Genomic DNA, 11,764 nt, shown 5'->3' on the forward strand with positions numbered 1-11,764 from the left:
TCTCTCTTTCTCTCTCTCTCTCTCTCTCTCTCTCTCTCTCACACACACACAACACACACACACACACAAACACACACACACACACACACACACACACACAGATCTCCAGCATCCATCACAAAGAGTGTTTTATGATCTAAAGCAGGTTTTTTTTTTACCTTTCCTAAGGACTGATTGACTTTGTAAAGCTGATTAGTAAGCTACTAGAGTGTCATGTTTTGAATTGTAATACTATCGTGAGGTCCTTTCCTCGCTTTAGAATAATCTTTCATCTCTTCTTGTATTGTTTCTGCAGTTAGAGTAACTCTAATCATATCTTTAAACTTTTTTTTCTTTTAGAGCATTACTATTATTATAATTATTATTGTTATTATTCTTCTAGCAAAGCGTTTTAGGGTGTTTTCTTCTCGTATGTTGAAGCTGGCGGTGTTCCCATCATAGCACAGTAATCTATGTTTGAGTTTTCCTACAAACATATAGTTTAGATACACACACACACACACACACACACACACAGAGTTCCCTATGAACCCCATGCTTAAAGCTCGAGCTCTATATGCTTAACAGTTCTTGTGTTCATAGAGAAATACGCCTATTACGCATAGCTGAAGTTATAATTTTTCTAGTGTATTTCGCAATATATAAGCAACTTTTAACGTTCTTTTGACTACTATATTCTCATTATTCTAAGGTAAGTATAGCTGGTTTAAAGTATTCTACAGGTAAGAAACACCCTGTTGTTATTCACATCGCTATGGTACAAACTCCATCTGTTATTTTCTCCACACAATCGATGAATTTGTCGCTCATCGGGGTGATAAAGGCACGTGTGCGTGTGCGTGTGCGTGAGACTGAGTTCTATGTTATATACTCTTGTTGCTATGGCACTGCCATGGTGTTACGATGCTGTTCCCATGGTAACTGCAGTGCAAGAGGATGCGGGCTGAATGAGTGAATTGTTTCACTATGGAATATCCACTTTGATATGTTACCCAAATTTTTACATCATTTACATCTCTGAAATTATTTTCAAGTGGAAACATGTACAGATTGTGTATATAAAAATGAGGGAATTCCTCCTTTTGTATGACAACATGAACACAAACCTCTATGAGATTTTAATAGTGAGCGAGTGTTTTGATGATGATGATGATGGATCAGAATACTTTCACATGCTGAATAAAGCCAATTAAAGTACACTCTTATTCAGTCTGCCTGCTGCTCATTTTGCTCTGCGTCCTTGTATTCAGCGCTAGTGTTTGTTCATCCTATATACTGTACTTCTATTCACTGTACTACGCTGTCACATAATCTGCTGAACTACAAGTGCACACATTTTCTGTATGTATGGAATACCTTAAAAGTGTGCCACATACAAACGATGCATGGTATCCCGTGATGAAATGTTCAGCTTCATTTTTACTATACAGTAGTTCAAGACAAACTATTGTACATTTCAGCACGGACAAGAACACGAGACTGTTAAAGTATCTCATCAATAACAGCTTTCTTTTTGCAGGCACGCAGCTGATTGAATGTAGTGATTTCTGAATATAGTAGTGTGATATGTTTCTAGTATTAGTGTTTTCTGTCGTGCAGTGAGATGTTAAACTACACACGAAGAGCACTGAAGAACCGCTTAGCTTGACTGTAATCCATTGTTTCTCACACATCCGCTTTCCTCTTATTAATTTCTCACTCACGTAGGCGAAAGAGGCATATGAAATATTGATAGACACACAGAGAGAGAGACAGGCAGAGGAGGGAGGGACATGGCAAGACTTCCAGACAATTAAAGAGCAGAGAGAGAGAGACAGACTGTGAGCTGCAGCAGTACAGATGACGGGAGCGTCGCTTGTTCTTGTTGACTGTGCTGCCGTTTAATGAACCTGCTGCACCTCCCCCTCTCAACACCCCCACAGTCCCACAATCTTTTGTGAAGCTGCGGCTCACTCTTATTAATGGTTGCCTAGCAACAGACCAGCGCATGGGGGGGGGGCATGTGTAAGAGGATAATCATCTGAAGCTCCGCCCACTCCAGTGACTCACACCAGCAAAGTTTCCTGAACAATTATACTGTGAGACTGCAGATTTCAGCGCCACACACACTAATAACACACAGAATTACCACTGCAACTACACACACTAACAGTGCTCAGAATCACCACCAGTGCTGTTCTAGACCACAGTAACTGGGGGCTAGGCTGGGGCCACTTGCACTTTTTAGGGAGTACACTCAATTAATTTTAACCTTCTTTCAGTATTATTAATTTAGTCATTTTTTCACCATATCATTTATCACTGAAGTCTCTAGAAGTAAGCTATAACAATTTAAACTCAAATGAAAGTTTCAACATGTTTCTAACAGTTGACGACTTTGCCACACTTTTCATTAATAAAATTAAAAACATCAGTGCACAATTTTCCACACTACAATCCGTCAAGCTCATATCACCAGCAAACATACCCTCATTTACATCCTTCTCTTCACTCTCTGAGGCGAAAAACTCATCAAACACTTGAACGAGCTGTGTTCAACCAAGTCTCTGCATTCCTCACACAGAACAACCTCCTTGACAGCAACCAATGTGCTTCAGAAGTGGACATTCAACTGAGACTGCCTTGCTCTCAGTTGTTGAAGCCCTAACACTGGCAAGAGCAGAATCCAAATCTTCAGTACTTATCCTGCTTGATCTGTCCGCTGCTTTTGACACGGTAACACCAGATCCTCCTGTCAACTCTCCTGGCAAAGGGCATCTCAGGAACCACACTTCAGTCACAACATCTAACTACTGGGGTGCCTCAGGGCTCAGTTCTTGGACCACTTCTCTTCTCTGTCTACATGGCATCATCAGGTTCTGTCATTCAGAAACATGGCTTTTCATACCACTGCTATGCTGATGACACTCAACTCTACCTCTCATTCCATCCTGATGATCCGACGGTAGCTATTCACATCTCAGCTTGTCTAACAGACATTTCTTGCTGGATGATGGACCATCACCTTCAACTCAACCTTGCCAAGACAGAACTGCTTGTGATTCCAGCAAACCCATCGTTTCATCACAATTTCACCATCAAGTTAGGCACATACACCATAACTCCTTCAAAAACAACCAGAAGCCTTGGAGTTATGATTGATGATCAGCTGACTTTCTCAGACCACATTGCTAAAACTGTCCGATCCTGCAGATTTGCTTTATTCAACATCAAGATCAAGCCCTTTCTTTCGAAACATGCTGCACAACTCCTTATTCAAGCTCTTGTTCTGTCCAGGCTGGACTATTGCAATGCCCTCTTGGCAGGTCTTCCAGCCAATTCTATCAAACCTTTACAATTAATCCAGAACGCGGCAGCAAGATTAATTTATAATGAGCCAAAAAGAATACACATCACACCTCTGTTTATCAATTTGCACTGGCTTCCAATAGCTGCTCGCATAAAATTCAAGGCATTGATGTTTGCCTACAAAACCACCACTGGCTCTGCACCCATTTACCTAAATTTGTTACTTCAGGCTTATGTGCCCTCTAGAAGCTTGCGTTCTGCAAGTGAATGTTGCTTGATTGTGCCATCCCAAAGAAGCACAGTCACTTTTACAGACTTTTAAATTAAAAAATGACCTCCCCAACTCAATCCGAGCAGCTGAGTCCTTAGCCATCTTCAAGAATCGGCTTAAAACACATCTCTTCCGTCTTTATTTGACCCTCTAACTTTAGCACTCTCTATTCCAATTCTATTCTTTAAAAAAAATCTAACTACCTTTCTAAACTTTTTCTATTCTATCTGTTTTATTTTTATTTTTTACTGTATATTATTTAAAAGCCCTTGCTATGTGTACTGGATTAAAGCTAACTGAGACTTGTTATAGCACTTATATATCATTGCTCTTTTGTTGTTTTTGATTGCTTCTATTGTGCTCATTGGAAAGTCGCTTTGGATAAAAGCTTCTGCTAAATGACTAAATGTAAATGTAAATGTAAGTCACTCTCAAACCAAGCAGATTTCTATTGATTAATGCTGTGAATTCACATAACCAGCTTCAACCCATTGCGAAATCTGCTTTTGGAAGTTGGAATTACTGGATTTCGCTCATGAAAATTCGTAAAGTAAATGCGATTGCACCCTTATACTGACATTAATACAGGTTTATGATTTAAAACACTGTACAAACCCAAAGACAGCACCTATGTAACATAATAAATATGTTTGAGTTCACAGATATTTTGAGCCAAGTGTCCACTCAGCGAGTGAAGTAACTCATCTAGAGATGTAAATGAGTGAATGAGGATGCTGATGGGGGCCTGAAGTGAACAGTTGCCATGGCAACACCCTGTGCATCACCAGCTCTGTGTGATCGCGTGGCTCCCTGTGTTTCAGAGGGCAATCGAACACATGCAACGCGCTGAAGACACCAGATGAACCTGTGAAACGCTCTCGAGCCTCTGCTCAGATGCCAATACTGGTCCCCTATAGGCAGGTAACAGAGTTGCTAGGCAACAGCGATACACGAGTAAGAACTGCACAACACTGACCTCTGCAGGACGATCAGAAACTGCAAGTCTCACACTGTACAGCAGCATTTCACACATGATTTAATCACTCTCTCTCTCTCTGTCTCTCTGTGTGTGTGTGTGTGTGTGTGTGTGTGTGTGTGTGTATGTGTGTGTGTGTGTGTGTGGCCACATGAAGACAGTCATTTGATCTGTAAAGTGCAAGAGTTCCCCAAAGGGGGAGAGTAAATAATATCTCATACACATTATGAACTACAAGAAACTGTAAAATGTGAAAGACTCTTAATTCCTGTGATTATTATAGAATGTTCATGTAAGGCTAATATAGATCCTGTATGGAACAATGAAAGTCTTAATCAAGTGTACATCTGTGAGTGATGCCTGGTTTATATTTTATTAGCTTATATTATGTAATTTCTAGGTATTCTTACTAGTTATCAGCTGTCTTGTAGAAATCTTGCAAGCGGATTAATGAGGAGACACCTAAGTGAAAATGATCTGTGTGTTCAAACGTATGTAGATCATATGATACAATTTCAAGTTTTCCAAGTTTTCCTTTCTCTTTGGAGTGTTAAAAGCTGTTTGTGAACAGATAAGTTCCCTAAAGTTGCAAAGACTAAAGTCTCAATCCCAAAGAGATATTCTTTATCAAAGTTAAGACTCATTCACATCCTCCTGAAACATCTCGTTCTAACAAGGCCACACATTTTACGTCACTATGTGGGAAGATTTGCATAACACCACCCAAATTTCCACACAAAGAAAGAAGGAGTAACTTTTGATTCTTGTTGTTTCATGTGTGTTTCGTTGTGAAAGCAAAAATACTTTGTTTGGTCTTCTAAAAGAGGACATGACTAGAAATCAGTGGTTAAGTTGTATTTACAACACTGTTCCAGAACAGTTCAACCCAAATACTCAGATGGAGGACTGTTTCCTGATCCTGGAGGAAAACTAGATGCCGTCTGTTCTGACTCACATTCTGTAAGTATGTTTTCATATGTAAATAATTTCTCACTGATGATTCAAACATGAGTTTTGAGCAGTGTAGAGCTTATTGTTTCTCATATCACAAATGCAGACATGATTTTATGTTTACGAAGCATGATACACAATGCATCACATAAAAACACAGTGTAAGTCATTATAATCAGTAATTATATCCCCACTGGATGCTACAAATGCCTTGTTCCTAATGGCTTTAATTGGTTTTGTCTTGTCTCACCGGTTCTGACCGGGACACACATCACAGTATGGTTAGGGGCGTAACATTTCCGTAACATGCTTGAGGTATTCAGCTAATCACAATGCACTGGATAGCTGGCCAATCAAAGCACATCTCTCTTCTCAGAATGACGGAAAATGAAGGCGAGTCAGAGAGGAGCAATAAAAATGTATATTATGAGGAAAATCGAAATTATTTATGAATTTTTTTACTTTAAACAACATAAACACATTGCATTTAACTAAATACAAAAAATAATGTTCTTTTTAGCAACATCATAAGACCCCTTTAAAAGAATCAGTAGAGTCTGTCTCAGCAACAGAGTCTGAAGTGTTTGTGATAACGCTCCGCCCTCGTGTGGTGATACCAGGAACTACAACAAATCAGACCAGCATGTCTACCAAACCTCCTCAGACCAGCGTGTCTACAAAACCCTCCTCAGACCAGCGTGTCTACCAAACCTCCTCAGACCAGCGTGTCTACCAAACCCTCTTCAGACCAGCGTGTCTACCAAACCTCCTCAGACCAGCGTGTCTACAAAACCCTCTTCAGACCAGCGTGTCTACCAAACCCTCCTCAGACCAGCGTGTCTACCAAACCTCTTCAGACCAGCGTGTCTACAAAACCTCCTCAGACCATCGTGTCTACCAAACCCTCTTCAGACCAGCGTGTCTACCAAACCTCTTCAGACCAGCGTGTCTACCAAACCCTCCTCAGACCAGCGTGTCTACCAAACCTCCTCAGACCAGAGTGTCTACCAAACCCTCTTCAGACCAGCGTGTCTACCAAACCCTCCTCAGACCAGCGTGTCTTACAAACCCTCTTCAGACCAGCGTGTCTACCAAACCCTCTTCAGACCAGCGTGTCTACCAAACCCTCCTCAGACCAGCGTGTCTACCAAACCCTCCTCAGACCAGCGTGTCTTCCAAACCTCTTCAGACCAGCGTGTCTACCAAACCCTCCTCAGACCAGCATGTCTTCCAAACCTCTTCAGACCAGCGTGTCTACCAAACCCTCCTCAGACCAGCGTGTCTACCAAATCCTCCTCAGATCAGCGTGTCTACCAAACCCTCCTCAGACCAGCGTGTCTACCAAACCTCTTAAGACCAGTGTGTCTCCCAAACCCTCCTCAGACCAGTGTCTACCAAACCCTCTTCAGACCAGCGTGTCTACCAAACCTCTTCAGACCAGCGTGTCTACCAAACCCCCCTCAGACCAGCGTGTCTACCAAACCCTCCTCAGACCAGCGTGTCTGCCAAACCCTCCTCAGACCAGCGTGTCTGCCAAACCCTCCTCAGACCAGCGTGTCTACCAAACCCTCCTCAGACCAGCGTGTCTACCAAACCCTCCTCAGACCAGCGTGTCTACCAAACCCTCCTCAGACCAGCGTGTCTGCCAAACCCTCCTTAGACCAGCGTGTCTACCAAACCCTCCTCAGACCAGCGTGTCTACCAAACCCTCCTCAGACCAGCGTGTCTACCAAACCTCCTCTGACCGGCGTGTTTCCCAAACCCTCCTCTCAGACCAGCGTGTCTACCAAACCCTCTTCAGACCAGCGTGTCTACCAAACCTCTTCAGACCAGCGTGTCTACCAAACCCTCCTCAGACCAGCGTGTCTACCAAACCCTCCTCAGACCAGCGTGTCTACCAAACCCTCCTCAGACCAGCGTGTCTACCAAACCCTCCTCAAACCAGCGTGTCTACCAAACCCTCCTCAGACCAGCGTGTCTACCAAACCCTCCTCAGACCAGCGTGTCTCCCAAACCCTCCTCAGACCAGCGTGTCTGCCAAACCCTCCTCAGACCAGCGTGTCTACCAAACCCTCCTCAGACCAGCGTGTCTACCAAACCCTCCTCAGACCAGTGTGTCTTACAAACCCTCCTCAGACCAGCGTGTCTCCCAAACCCTCCTCAGACCAGCATGTCTACCAAACCCTCTTCAGACCAGCGTGTCTACCAAACCCTCCTCAGACCAGCGTGTCTACCAAACCTCTTAAGACCAGTGTGTCTCCCAAACCCTCCTCAGACCAGCGTGTATACCAAACCTCTTCAGATCATCGTGCCTACCAAACCCTCCTCAGACCAGCATGTCTACCAAACCCTCTTCAGACCAGCGTGTCTACCAAACCCTCCTCAGACCAGCTTGTCTACCAAACCTCTTAAGACCAGTGTGTCTCCCAAACCCTCCTCAGACCAGCGTGTATACCAAACCTCTTCAGATCATCGTGCCTACCAAACCCTCCTCAGACCAGCATGTCTACCAAACCTCTTCAGATCATCGTGCCTACCAAACCCTCCTCAGACCAGCGTGTCTACCAAACCTCCTCAGACCAGCGTGTCTCCCAAACCCTCCTCAGACCAGCGTGTCTACCAAACCCTCTTCAGACCAGCGTGTCTACCAAACCCTCCTCAGACCAGCGTGTCTACCAAACCTCTTAAGACCAGTGTGTCTCCCAAACCCTCCTCAGACCAGCGTGTATACCAAACCTCTTCAGACCAGCATGTCTACCAAACCTCTTCAGATCATCCTGCCTACCAAACCCTCCTCAGACTAGCGTGTCTACCAAACCCTCTTCAGACCAGCGTGTCTACCAAACCCTCCTCAGACCAGCGTGTCTACCAAACCCTCCTCAGACCAGCGTGTCTACCAAACCCTCCTCAGACCAGCGTGTCTACCAAACCTCTTCAGACCAGCGTGTCTACCAAACCCTCCTCAGACCAGCGTGTCTACCAAACCTCTTCAGACCAGCGTGTCTACCAAACCCTCCTCAGACCAGCGTGTCTACCAAACCTCTTCACACCAGCGTGTCTACCAAATCCTCCTCAGACCAGCGTGTCTACCAAACCCTCCTCAGACCAGCGAGTCTACCAAACCCTCCTCAGACCAGCGTGTCTACCAAACCATCCTCAGACCAGCGTGTCTACCAAACCCTCCTCAGACCAGCGTGTCTACCAAACCCTGCTCAGACCAGCGTGTCTTCCAAACCTCTTCAGACCAGCGTGTCTACCAAACCCTCCTCAGACCAGCGTGTCTACCAAACCTCCTCAGACCAGCGTGTCTACCAAACCTCTTCAGACCAGTGTGTCTACCAAACCCTCCTCAGACCCGCATGTCTACCAAACCCTCCTCAGACCAGCGTGTCTTCCAAACCTCTTCAGACCAGCGTGTCTACCACACCCTCCTCAGACCAGCGTGTCTACCAAACCTCCTCAGACCAGCGTGTCTACCAAACCTCTTCAGACCAGCGTGTCTACCGAACCTCTTTAGACCATCCTGCCTACCAAACCTCCTCAGACCATCGTGTCTACCAAACCCTCCTCAGACCAGCGTGTCTACCAAACCCTCCTCAGACCAGCGTGTCTACCAAACCTCCTCAGACCATCGTGTCTACCAAACCCTCTTCAGACCAGCGTGTCTACCAAACCTCTTCAGACCAGCGTGTCTACCAAACCCTCCTCAGACCAGAGTGTCTACCAAACCTCTTCAGACCAGCGTGTCTACCAAACCTCTTCAGACCAGCGTGTCTACCAAACCTCTTTAGACCATCGTGCCTACCAAACCTCTTCAGACCAGCGTGTCTACCAAACCCTCCTCAGACCAGCATGTCTACCAAACCCTCCTCAGACCAGCGTGTCTACCAAACCTCTTCAGACCAGCGTGTCTACCAAACCTCTTCAGACCAGCGTGTCTACCACACCCTCCTCAGACCAGCGTGTCTACCAAACCTCTTCAGACCAGCGTGTCTACCACACCCTCCTCAGACCAGCGTGTCTTCCAAACCTCTTCAGACCAGCGTGTCTACCACACCCTCCTCAGACCAGCGTGTCTTCCAAACCTCTTCAGACCAGCGTGTCTACCACACCCTCCTCAGACCAGCGTGTCTACCAAACCTCTTCAGACCAGCGTGTCTACCACACCCTCCTCAGACCAGCGTGTCTTCCAAACCTCTTCAGACCAGCGTGTCTACCAAACCCTCCTCAGACCAGCGTGTCTTCCAAACCTCTTCAGACCAGCGTGTCTACCACACCCTCCTCAGACCAGCGTGTCTACCAAACCTCCTCAGACCAGCGTGTCTACCAAACCTCTTCAGACCAGCGTGTCTACCGAACCTCTTTAGACCATCCTGCCTACCAAACCTCCTCAGACCATCGTGTCTACCAAACCCTCCTCAGACCAGCGTGTCTACCAAACCCTCCTCAGACCAGCGTGTCTACCAAACCTCCTCAGACCATCGTGTCTACCAAACCCTCTTCAGACCAGCGTGTCTACCAAACCTCTTCAGACCAGCGTGTCTACCAAACCCTCCTCAGACCAGAGTGTCTACCAAACCTCTTCAGACCAGCGTGTCTACCAAACCTCTTCAGACCAGCGTGTCTACCAAACCTCTTTAGACCATCGTGCCTACCAAACCTCTTCAGACCAGCGTGTCTACCAAACCCTCCTCAGACCAGCGTGTCTACCAAACCCTCCTCAGACCAGCATGTCTACCAAACCTCCTCAGACCAGCGTGTCTACCAAACCTCTTCAGACCGGCATGTCTACCGAACCTCTTTAGACCATCCTGCCTACCAAACCTCCTCAGACCATCATGTCTACCAAACCCTCCTCAGACCAGCGTGTCTACCAAACCCTCCTCAGACAAGCGTGTCTACCAAACCTCTTCAGACCAGTGTGTCTACCAAACCTCCTCAGACCATCGTGTCTACCAAACCCTCTTCAGACCAGCGTGTCTACCAAACCTCTTCAGACCAGCGTGTCTACCAAACCCTCCTCAGACCAGAGTGTCTACCAAACCTCTTCAGACCAGCGTGTCTACCAAACCTCTTCAGACCAGCGTGTCTACCAAACCTCTTTAGACCATCGTGCCTACCAAACCTCTTCAGACCAGCGTGTCTACCAAACCCTCCTCAGACCAGCGTGTCTACCAAACCCTCCTCAGACCAGCGTGTCTACCAAACCTCTTTAGACCAGCGTGTCTACCAAACCCTCCTCAGACCAGCGTGTCTACCAAACCCTCCTCAGACCAGCGTGTCTACCAAACCCTCCTCAGACCAGCGTGTCTACCAAACCCTCCTCAGACCAGCGTGTCTACCAAACCCTCCTCAGACCAGCGTGTCTACCAAACCTCCTCAGACCAGCGTGTCTACCAAACCCTCTTCAGACCAGCGTGTCTACCAAACCCTCCTCAGACCAGCGTGTCTACCAAACCTCCTCAGACCAGCGTGTCTACCAAACCCTCTTCAGACCAGCGTGTCTACCAAACCTCTTCAGACCAGCGTGTCTACCAAACCTCCTCAGACCAGCGTGTCTACCAAACCCTCTTCAGACCAGCATGTCTACCAAACCTCTTCAGACCAGCGTGTCTACCAAACCCTCTTCAGACCAGCGTGTCTACCAAACCCTCCTCAGACCAGCGTGTCTACCAAACCTCTTCAGACCAGCGTGTCTACCAAACTCCCTCAGACCAGCGTGTCTACCAAACCCTCTTCAGACCAACGTGTCTACCAAACCCTCCTCAGGCCAGCGTGTCTACCAAACCTCCTCAGACCAGCGTGTCTACCAAACCCTCTTCAGACCAGCGTGTCTACCAAACCCTCTTCAGACCAGCGTGTCTACCAAACCCTCCTCAGACCAGCGTGTCTACCAAACCCTCTTCAGACCAGCATGTCTACCAAACCTCCTCAGACCAGCGTGTCTACCAAACCCTCTTCAGACCACCGTGTCTACCAAACCCTCCTCAGACCAGCGTGTCTACCAAACCTCTTCAGACCAGCGTGTCTACCAAACCCTCCTCAGACCAGCGTGTCTACCAAACCTCTTCAGACCAGCGTGTCTACCAAACCCTCCTCAGACCAGCGTGTCTACCAAACCTCCTCAGACCAGCGTGTCTACCAAACCTCTTCAGACCAGCGTGTCTACCAAACCCTCCTCAGACCAGCGTGTCTACCAAACCCTCCTCAGACCAGCGTGTCTACCAAACCCTCCTCAGACCAGCGTGTCTACCAAACCCTCCTCAGACCAGCGTGTC

Source organism: Carassius carassius, chromosome 9, assembly GCF_963082965.1.
Source record: "Carassius carassius chromosome 9, fCarCar2.1, whole genome shotgun sequence".
NCBI classification, from domain to species: domain Eukaryota; kingdom Metazoa; phylum Chordata; class Actinopteri; order Cypriniformes; family Cyprinidae; genus Carassius; species Carassius carassius.